The 11,235-nt window shown below is 47.7% G+C and overlaps 2 long non-coding RNA genes across 2 annotated transcripts; both read right to left on the reverse strand.

Moving 5' to 3' along the window:
* Window positions 1-4,262: 4,262 nt before the first annotated feature.
* Window positions 4,263-9,538, reverse strand: LOC310745083. The gene is made up of 4 exons (XR_014539912.1): window positions 8,961-9,538; window positions 7,018-7,575; window positions 5,735-6,146; window positions 4,263-4,368 (listed from the first exon to the last, which is right to left on the reverse strand). It is a non-coding gene; the product is annotated as an uncharacterized lncRNA (long non-coding RNA).
* LOC310745140 lies at window positions 7,907-8,706 on the reverse strand. Its single transcript, XR_014539977.1, has 2 exons — window positions 8,284-8,706; window positions 7,907-8,053 (listed from the first exon to the last, which is right to left on the reverse strand). It is a non-coding gene; the product is annotated as an uncharacterized lncRNA (long non-coding RNA).
* Window positions 9,539-11,235: the final 1,697 nt, after the last annotated feature.

An 11,235-nucleotide genomic window follows, 5' to 3' on the forward strand; every position in this document is an offset into this window, starting at 1 on the left:
CTGGACGAGTTCTTTTGAAAGGGGTGCAACTCAACCATTTCAGGGTCAGTTATACTTTCTTGATCCAGAGTCAGCCTTTAGGTTCATGTTAATATTTTGCCATGAGAACCAGGCAGAGGGCCTTCTCGGTAGTGGCACCCGCCCTGTGGAACGCCCTCCACCAGATGTCAAAGAGAACAACAACTACCAGACTTTTAGAAGACATCTAAAGGCAGCCCTGTTTAGGGAAGCTTTTAATGTTTAATAGATTATTGTATTTTAATATTTCTGTTGGAAGCCACCCAAAGTGGCTGGGGAAACCCAGCCAGATGGGCGGGGTATAAATAATAAATAATAATAATAATAATAATAATAATAATAATAATAATAATAATAATTATTATTATTATTATTATTATTATTATTATTATTATCTAGAGTCATACCTTGGATCTCAAACGCCATGGCTCTCGAACAAATTGGCTCCTAACAATTTTGGGAAGCTGAATGTCTGGCGCGACTTCTGCGGCTTCCGATTGGCTGCAGGAGCGTTGCAATTGAAAGCTGCGCCTTGGTTTTCAGACAGTCTGATCGACTCCCGGAACGCATTCTGTTCGAGAACCAAGGTATGACTGTATTTGAAATAGGGGTGAACCAAGATCACTGGTTGTTCAAAACTGGACGGGCATTTCAGCAGGAGGAAGCAATCTACGGGTGCCATATCTCAAAGAGCAAAGAAGGAGACAGCCTGAGCTGCTGCCAGCCCGAGCCTGGGGGAGAAGGCGTGTGGGTGCGGGTGCACAGGGCTGCTGCCTCTGTGCCCGCATGCTTCTTTCCCTGACTTGGGCTGGCAGCGGCTGTGGTGTGCAGAGCAGCCCAAGCTTGAGCCCCCCCCCCAAACCCGGACATATCCTTTAAAATGTAAATATCCGCTGGGATGGGCATGCTGTCCTCGTATTTATGGCACCGCTTCTCCTGGTATGCCCTGCAGAGGACCTTAAGGTCCATGAATAATCATAGTTTAGAGGTCCCGGGCCCTAAGGAAGTCAGATTATCCTCCACCAGGGCCAGGGCGTTCTCAGTGATGGCTCTGACCTGGTGGAGTGCTCTGTCCCATGAGACCAGGACCCTGCAGGATTTAACTTCCATCCGCAGGGCCCATAAGACAGAGCCTGGCTTTCAAATTGAATTTAGCCTCCTCTTTTATTCCCCTTCCTTCCCTCCCCCTCCCCTTTTTATGAAGATTACGCGCTCTGGGATCTCACAGCTAATTCTCCCCTGGTCTCCTCGCTGGCCCAAATAGGACCAATTTAGCCAGCTGGCCCTGGTGATCATCTAATGTTTATTGGATGGATTTTCTCCCTAAATTGACTTTTGAATTCTGAACTTATTATTCACGTTTTATACTGTATTTTATGCTGTTTTTTGTTGCATCAATTTTTGGATTTGTTGTTAGCTGCCCTGAGCCCAGTTTTCTGAACCAGGAAGGGTGGAGTATAAATAGAATAATATTATTATTATTATTATTATTATTATTATTATTATTATTATTAAGGACATGTCCGAGTTTTCCCGGACATATGGCAACCCTAAAGCAATTACCATGGCAGGGGGCTATAGCATAGTGGAAACTTTCATGTTCCAGAAACTCTGCTCAACAAATCTCATGTAGACTGAAAGTGCATCTATAGGAGTCTGCCCTTTGCTGTTCTGAGGGATTCCCATTGACAAAAGGGGTGTAAGCATTGCTTATTTTGTCTTTAATTCAGCTGTAATAAACATCTGCTATCCTGCACTCATTGTTTTGGCCAAAGCGTTTGGATCCAGTAAAGCCCTATACGGCCTAGGACCCTCGTACCTACGGGACCGCCTCTCCTGGTATGCCCCACAAAGAAACCTACGGTCTGCAAATAAAAACATCCTGAAGGTCCCAGGCCTCAGAGAGGTTAGGCTGGCCTCAACTAGAGCCAGGGCCTTCTCGGCTGCGGCTCCAATCTGGTGGAACGCTCTGTCACAAGAGACTAGGGCCCTGCGGGACCTGACATCTTTCCGCAGGGCCTGCAAGACAGAGTTGTTCCACCAGGCCTTTGGTCAGGGCGCAGCCTGACTCCCTCCTCTGGTAACCTGCACAGAGTTTTGCTTAATGGTTGCCATCAACTTGATTTTAATTAATTTTTATAGTGAAATATTTTTAGAATGTTGTTTTATTTGATTGATTATTTGAATGTTGTTAGCCGCCCTGAGCCCGGCTTCGGCTGGGGAGGGCGGGATATAAATAAAATTTATTATTATTATTATTATATTAAAAGAACTGTTGCTGTTGGCAACACAGGAGGTAAATCATTCGAGCTGCTTCTTAGCTCTAGCTTTCTGCAAATCGAAGAAAAGAAAGATGCTGTTATATTTGTTGATCTTGTTGTGCCATCTCTGGGGCATGGCAGAGATAGACGTCAAGGAAGGTAGAACTTGAATTCTCTGAAACTGATGGAGCCAAAGAAGGCCAGTCAAATGGCTCAAAATAGAAATGTTTATGAAACAAACTGTTTCGTGCCGGAGGTTCGGTGTGATGACAGCTATAAATATTTAGGTGCAGTTGTGTTAATGATGGATGGTTTATTTTGAATCTCAAAGGCTGAGTCACAAAGATCTCGAGAGCTCACTTTATTTGAATGGTCATATCAAATCAGCCGAGAAGTTTCATATTCCTGCCTTTTCAGTATGGTACTGTGTTGTTGTTTTTTTAAAAAAGCAGGGATGGTGAACCTGTGCCCCCTTGGATTTTTTTTAAAAAAACATTTATTTAATAAATGCTGAAGCTCTACAGGTCTAGTCATGCCTGGATACAAACTACTGTAAGGTAAAGCTAAAGGTAAAGGACCCCTGGACGGGTGGCACTGTGGTGCCTCTTGGGTTTGCCAGTCGGAAGATCGGCGGTTTGAATCCCCATGACAGGGTAAGCTTCCATTGCTCTGTCCTAGCTCCTGCCAACCTAGCAGTTCGAAAGCACGTCAAAAAAGTGCAAGTAGATAAATAGGTACCACTCCAGCAGGAAGGTGAACAGTGTTTCCATGTGCAAACTACTATGGCCCACCTTGCATTCCACAATAGAAGAAAGAAAGGTGTAATACGTATAAATGTAAGTAAATAAATAAAACTAAATATTCATGGGATTATGTCACACAAGTCCGTTCACCCCTTTTGGTGTGGCGGTGTTGCAGGACGACAGAGGCTCCCTGGGGCCCCAATGAAGGAATTATGGCCTCAGTTCCTCTTCCTTAAGCCTGCACTGCCTATCAGGAGCCAGATCTTGGCCTGCATCCCGCTTTGGCGAATGGGGATGCTGGCTTGGACACAGGCTGTGCAAGGGGCAGTGCCAACAAAACCATTTAAGCAGCCCTCACCTGGGGCCTGTTGTCTTTGTCCATGGAGTTTTCTTGGCAGGGATACTGGAGTGGCTTGCCGGTTCCTGCTCCAGGTGGATCATGTTTGGTCAAAACTCTCCACTATGACCTGTCCATCTTGGGTGGCCCTGCATGGCATAGCTCATAGCTTCTCTGAGTTATTCAAGCCCCTTCGCCACGGCAAGGCAGTGTGATCCACGAAGGGGAAGAATTGATGCTTTCGAATTATGGTGCTGGAGGAGACTCTTTAGAGTCCCATGGACTGCAAGAAGATCAAACCTATCCATTCTGAAGGAAATCAGCCCTGAGTGCTCACTGGAAGGACAGATCCTGAAGCTGAGGCTCCAGTACTTTGGCCACCTCATGAGAATAGAAGACTTCCTGGAAAAGATTGTTGGGAAAGATTGAGGGCACAAGGAGAAGGGGACAGAGGGCGAGATGGTTGGACAGTGTTCTCGAAGATACAAACATGAGTTTGACCAAACTGCGGGGGGCAATGGAAGACAGGAGTGCCTGGCGTGCTCTGGTCCATGGGGTCACGAAGAGTCGGACACAACTAAACGACTAAACAACTACAACAACACCACCTGGGGCCACACAACCTCCACACATTAAACTTAGAGGAAATTAGTGCTGAGAAAATGTGGTAAGGATCACATTTCAATTTTCTTTGTTGGCTTGATTGTGTTACAGTGACCTGGATCCAAAGGCGTTTTGCACAAGTGGAAAGGAGCTTCTACTCATGGGTAAAGCTGAAATTCTCCATTCTACTGCAATCCCCATGCACAGTGTTCCGTCATCCTGAGCACTGCATGGCTTTGGGGGATGAGTTGCAGGGACCTATAGTGGAGAAAGAAATCTGGGAAACCTCATTGTACAAGTGGAGTTCTGCTCGTTCTTCTCTGGGTGCAATCCAGCTGCCATCATTCCCTTCGATTCTACTGCCCGCTCAACACCGCCCTGATAAATAGCTTGGGATTTTGCTTCTCTAAAATTCAAAACGTGTACAAATTTAACCAATTTTTATTTATTCATTTATCTCTGTTGATTAACTCTGCTAATTGTTTTCCTATTTGGAAACTCTCACTTTGCAGATTTTTATCAATTAGTGATTAAACAAACAAGCAGCTGAGAAGTTTCTTAAATCTCCTATAATATCTCGAACAATTCTTTCAGCAGTTTATGTTATGTGGGTTTTTTTCTTTTTCTTTGACTGTTTCAATTACAACAGGAAGAAAAGGGCGAGGCAGACATCTGAGGTTAACCTGAACAGATCCTTTAAAATTAAAAGGCATCTGTGGGTTGGCTTGTTTTTAGCATTTGGTGAGTGTCAGTCAGTTGACTCTGAGCTTCACTTCATTCCTCAGGAACTCACTGTAAATATTAATGTTCTGAGGCGAAGGAGAGAGACGTGCCTCCTTTCAGCTTCTATCAAGTGGAAACTTGCAATTGGTTTGTGTGCCACATTTTTAGCAGGGTGAAATTTGAAGTGGCATCTGGGCGCCCACATTGGATGTTTCATTAGAAGCAGGGATTTAAATGCACACAGGACTTGCCTTTCAAAAACCCGTTAACACCTGAAACTCAGTTTGGCAAACATTCAGAAGGGCCAAAGCTAAGTGCTGGAGCGTTCAGGTAGTTCCAGGTCCCGGTGGCAGACTTTGGGCTCTCAAATTTGGTGTCCCCGCCTCTACAACATTGTTTTTGAGTCCCCTGTAGGGTTGCACCCAGTAAAGAGGTAAAAAGGTAAAGGACCCCTAGACGGTTAATTCCAGTCAAAGGTGACTATGGGGTTGTGGCGCTCATCTCGCTTTCAGGCCAAGGGAGCTGGTGTTTGTCCACAGACAGTTTTTCGGGTGATGTGGCCAGCATGACTAAACCACTTCTGGTGCAATGGGACACCGTGACAGAAACCAGAGCACATGGAAACACTGTTTACCTTCCCACCACAGCCGTACCTATTTATCTACTTGCGCTGGCAGGCTTTCAAACTTGTGCTACTCTAAAACCGCTTCTGTAAGTTTAATCCTGGTGTCTCCAGAAATTGCTAGGACTGATCCCTGTCTGAAACCCTTGACAGCTGCTACCAGTCAATGTACACGGGCTCCTCGAGGTAGCCTGGTCCTCCGGATATATGCATTGCGCATCATGGAATTCCTTTTCTTTCTGGACTGGGTTGTTATGGCTTGCCTAGCGCAGCCTTCAACTCCCATTGTGGACCTTTAGTCCAAAGCAGGGGTCAGTGAACTTTTTCAGCAGAGGGCCGGTCCACTGTCCCTCAGACCTTGTGGGGGGTCAGTTTATATTTGGGGGGGGATGGTCCGAGAGCACCATGAGCCCTGGTGGCTGCTTACCTGTGTCTTGCGAGCGGCAGGGGCTGGCGGCGGTGGAGGGACAATGAGCAGCGAGCGAAAGGGTTCCAGAGAGGGGCTGCTTAAAATGGCGGCCGCTCAAGCGCTGCTGCTGGCATCAACAAAGACCAGCCCCCTTCCTCCTCTAGGCAGGGCAGGGAGAAGCCAGGAGGGAGGGAGGGAGGGAGGGAGGATGTGGCGCTGCCGCTGTGTGAGGGAGAGGGATGGAGAGGGAAAGAATGTGTGCACTGGCGATCCATGCGGTGGTTCCCGGACCATCCATGGGCCAGATCCAGAAGGGAATTGGGCCTGATCTGGCCCACAGGCCTTAGTTTGCCTACCTATGGTCCAAAGTCTCTGGAGAGCACCAGGATGGCGATGGATGGTCTCAATCTGCACGAATGACTACCACAACCTGCACGAATAAGTTGCTGTCAAAATTATCTTAAGAAATTTGCATAAGTAACTAGGGGTTGGAGGGGGAGGAGGATTTTGTGATGTTCATCCTCTATAATCCTTGATCCTTCCTCCCCGTCCACCCGCCCACAGCAGATGTCACCTGTTTTGCAATCTTGTCATCTTCTTTAACGCATCCTTTATAGGCTACGGTGAAAGTGAGGAACGGAGGAGGAAATGAAAAGGGGGTTGTGACAGTTTGAAATGTTTGTTTTGACAAAAAATTATGAATTATTAAAAGGGCATTGCCTGGTTCTCCCTACTTTGCTACCATTACAGAATAAACAAACGTTGCCAAACAAGCCCAATGCAAATTAATTGGTAAGGGCATTGTAATATGCAGCCACAATCTCTAAAATAATATTTTTTAAAATGCAGCACTCCAGTGAACTCTAAATGTTCTCTGCCTGCATCCCTGCACAGGTACAGGAACTATTTGATCATTTCCAGTCCATTCTGTTTGGTTTCCCAGTGCAGAGAGGGGCATATCATATAATACAATGGCCCAGTCCATACATAATCTGAGTAGGATAGAATTGCATGCTTCTTTGAGAGCTACCTGGCAATCCATTTCAGTACCAGATCTACAACCTTTGTGTGCTGGGCCCGGGGGTTAACCTGAGCAACGCGGTCCAGGTCCGGTCCCGAACCCAAGGATTCCGCGAGGAGTCAGTCCGACAGGGCCAAGGCAGGAAACAAGGCTAGGTCGGGCGCAGGGTCTCAGGCAGGTTCTAGCAAACAGCAATGTTGCTCCCGCCACCTGGGGCACGGTCCAACAGCCTTTTATCTTTGCCGGGGAAATGGCCGGTCCCAATCCCCCAGTGACTCACCTCCCTGTCTCGCCCGAAGGCAAGCACTCCTCCTGCAAGTACTCAGGTCTCTCCTTCTCTCAGACCTTAGTCTCTGCAGCTCGGGAGATGTCGGTGGGTTACTAGATCCAGAGGCCACCTCAGCCTCTCCTGACCCAACTGGTAGTGGAGCAGCTGTAAGTGATGGCCCAGCTGAAGGCAACGAGGTAATCCCCGCATCTGGAGCCAGGGCAGGCTCAGGCCCTGACTCGGCCCAGCTAGTGCTTGTTGCAAGGGAACTTGCGCAGACTGGGGCTCTTCAGGATCAGGCCCCAGACTTGGTCCTGATGCCGCTTGAGGCAAAGGATCCGGTGCAGACTGAGACTCCTCTGGTTCCGAGTCCGAGCCCGAGTCCCAGGCCATCACACTTTGACATGGGGGGCAAAGGCCTGCACTGCTGCATGTGGTGTGGTGCGGCAAAGTGCTTGTCCTCTACGTGCTCTAGGCAGGTTTCCGTAGAAAGTCCTGCCTCCTTGCCTACTTAGGAAGAGGAAGGTGATGGGGCTCCAGGAAGGGCAGGAACATGGCAGGGAGAGTAATCTGTAAAGACAAATCATACAATTATACAGTTGGAAGGTACCCCCAGGGTCCTCTGGTCCAACCCCTGCAATGCCAGAATCTCAGCTAAATCATCCATGAAGGGTGACCATTCAGCCTCTGCTTAAAACCCTCCAATGAAGGAGAGTCCACTGCTTTCCGAGAGAGTCCATTCCACTGTTGATGTTAGGGACTGGGCAGAGGAGGAATGGTGGAGACAGCTGTGGCGTTTGTACGGAGCCCCCGGTCGTCTCATGGACTATTGACCCGTACACCACTAATCCGCTGCCCCCAACCAGGTCCTCCCAGGTAAATCACTTAAGTCTCAGTCAGGTTCTCACGTTAACAAAGAAGAGTGTAGTTTATTTCAGACACAAACTTTAACTGCATTCCAAACATTGTTACTCTTTACCTTCCTAGTCTTATTTTATCCTGTCTGTATCTCTTCTACCTCCCCTCACACAAGAACCAACTGCACTAACTGTCTCTACAGTGGTACCTGGGGTTACATACGTTTCAGGTTACAGACTCCGCTAACCCAGAAATAGTACCTCAGGTTAAGAACTTTGCTTCAGGATGAGAACAGAAATCATGCTCCGGCAGCACGGCAGCAGCAGGAGGCCCCATTAACTAAAGTGGTGCTTCAGGTTAAGAACAGTTTCAGGTTAAGAACGGACCTCCTGAATGAATTAAGTACTTAACCTGAGGTACCACTGTATTACCAACTACCTGCCAACTGCTTTTCCAACTGCCTTTCCCAACCAACCCACTAAAACCAGCCAACTAACTAACTCAAACCTCAGGCTAAGCCCTTTTATAAACAGGGAGGCTCCGCCTCCGGCTTTGCTATTGGTTGACATTTTAATCCTTTCTCTCTCCCCTGTACAGGCATTTTCTAAATGAATGGGCAAACGCCACATCCGCCTCCCCAGCTTGACCCTTCTAGTGAGGAGGAAGAGGAAGACAGTTTAGATTTACAACAGGGGTTTGAGGGAGGTCACAGCTCAGAGGCAGATGAGGGGGAAAGTTAGGAAATCATGGGAGAGGATGAGGAAGCACCAGGAGGCAACAGCTGATGGACACAGTGTCTTTAGAAAGCATTCCAGACCCTCCATCTCCCAGAACCCAGCAAGCCTTGAAAGTAAGGAGAGCAGAGAGCTCAAAGACAGAGGGCACATAGAAGTGACCTGTAGAAGTGACAAATGAGGAAGTGGGAGAGACAGTGGGGGTGGATATTCACTCAGGATAACGCCATTATCCAAGAGGCTGGGTTCTATAGCCTCTCTCTGTAAATACTGAATAAAAAGCGGATGATAAGAAACATTTCCTTGTCTTTGTACGTTCCTGGGCAACTGGCCAGCAGCAGCCTGACAGTTGAACAGCCTTACCATCTGAAAGTTCTTCCTGATATTTAGTCAGAATCTTGTTTCTTGGCACTTGAAGCCACTGATTTAGGTCCTATCTTCCAGAGTAGGAGAAAACAAACTTGATCCATCTTCCATGTAATCAACACAAGATGTCTTCCATGTGACAGCCATTTAAGTCTTTGAGTTTCAATCTAAACCACTGAGCCTCTTGGGCTTGCCGATCAGAAGGGCGGCGGTTCGAATCCCTGCGATGGGGTGAGCTCCCGTTGCTTTGTCCCAGCTCCTGCCAACCTAGCAGTTTGAAAGCATGCCAGTGCAAGTAGATAAATAGGTGCCACTGTGGTGGGAAGGTAAATGGCATTTCTGTGCACTCTGGCTCCTGTCACGGTGTCCCATTGTGCCAGAAGCTACTGTTAGGTCCATCATGAGACGTCCGCCAGCTTCCAACCATGGATACCAGCAGCCTTCAAGGAAGCAAACTTGCCTTACTATCGCTCCCTAGCATCCCACTGTCAGAGGATTGCCTCCTTCCATTCACCAGTTTGCCTCCTCCAAGTGGAAGAAACCTGGGCAGTGCTGAATGTCACATCCATTGCCAGGTGTGTCCTCTTGGAAATAAAAAAGGGGCTTTTCTCTTGGCCTGCCTTTATATCCACTCAGTTGCCAAGTGCTTTTGTGACATCACAAGAAACCCACAGTCAATGGCAACAGCTGGGGAGGCATCACTTTCACTGCTTTGAGCTTCACAATGACAGGTGGACCTATCAGTGATTGTGTGCTTGTTTATTTGGGACACGGGTGGAGCTGTGGTCTAAACCACTGAGCCTTTTGGGCTTGCTGATCGGAAGGTCAGTGGTTTGAATCCACGTGATGGGGTGAGCTCCTCTTGCTCTGTCCCAGTTCCTGCCAACCTAGCAGTTAGAAAGCACACCAGTGCAAGTAGATAGATAGGTACCGCTGTGGCAGGAAGATAAACAGTGTCTCTGTGCACTCTGGTTTCCGTCACGGTGTCCCATTGCTCCAGAAGTGGTTTAGTCATGCTGGCCATATGACCTGGAAAGCTGTCTGTGGCCAAACACCAGCTCCCTCGGCCTGAAAGCGAGATGAGTGCTGCAACCCCATAATCACCTTTGACTGGACTTAACCGTCCAGGGTTCCTTTACCGTTTTTTACTTTCTTATATTGAGCCAAAAGTGATTAATGGATGGGAGCACTCTGGAGAAGGGGTGCAGGGAGGAAGAAGTTACCTGGTAGATCCTAACCAAAAAGCAATGTTCCGTTGGTGCACCTGTTACCAAGGCAGTCATTGTGTTTGTGCCCTTTGACCTTCACTCTACAGGTGACTGTAGAAAACGTGGGTTTTTCCAAGCATGGCAGAGGAAGCATGTCATGGCATGCACAGCCTTCCTTCCCTAATAGGAATAAGGCTTGCTCACATTACCATGGGAAGCAAGGACTCTAAATAGATGAAAATACCCTTCTCTGCTCCTTTTCTCTTTGGCACAAAGTGAGCGCAAGCACGCACCTCTGTCTGAACCTGTATTTGTCCCAGTGGCAACGAAAGTGTCTTTCGAACCAGAACCCACCTCTGAATTCATCAACATCCATTTGTATCTCTTAAGATTAGGATCCGCCACTCTAGGTTTGCAAATGGAACCCTGTCTGCACCAGGTATTTTTGCACTAGGCACCCCTGATCAATGAGAGTATGACCCTAGATTTTCCATTCACATTTGCACCTAGAATTCACCACTGATTTGTGGTGGGATACTTAGAACATCCCAACTCTTCTCATTTAGTATACCCACCTTTTGTGTTGGAAACTTTCAGCCAGATCTTAAGTACTGTTCGTTTTTTCAATCCACGTAACCTTCCCCTTAGTAAGCAGAACGTTTAAATTGTTTAACTTCTTTATAGGATCCTCCAGGACAGATTGTACTAACCTTAGCTAGTTCACCCTCATTTCTCCTCTACCCTGACCCCTTGCCTCCTTTTCCATGCTTATTTCCCCCATATTTTATCAGCAACCTAAAGGGAATACAGGACGCGGGTGGTGCTGTGGTCTAACCACAGAGCCTAGGACTTGCCGATCAGAAGGTCGGTGGTTCGAATCCCCACGACGGGGTGAGCTCCCATTGCTCGGTCCCTGCTCCTGCCAACCTAGCAGTTTGAAAGCACGTCAAAGTGCAAGTAGATAAATAGGTATCACTCCAGCGGGAAGGCAAACGGCGTTTCCGTGCGCTGCTCTGGTTCGCCAGAAGTGGCTTAGTCATGCTGGCCACATGACCCAGAAGCTG

The sequence above is a fragment of the Podarcis filfolensis genome (assembly GCF_964270895.1).
Source record: "Podarcis filfolensis genome assembly, chromosome: 11".
Taxonomy (NCBI): domain Eukaryota; kingdom Metazoa; phylum Chordata; class Lepidosauria; order Squamata; family Lacertidae; genus Podarcis; species Podarcis filfolensis.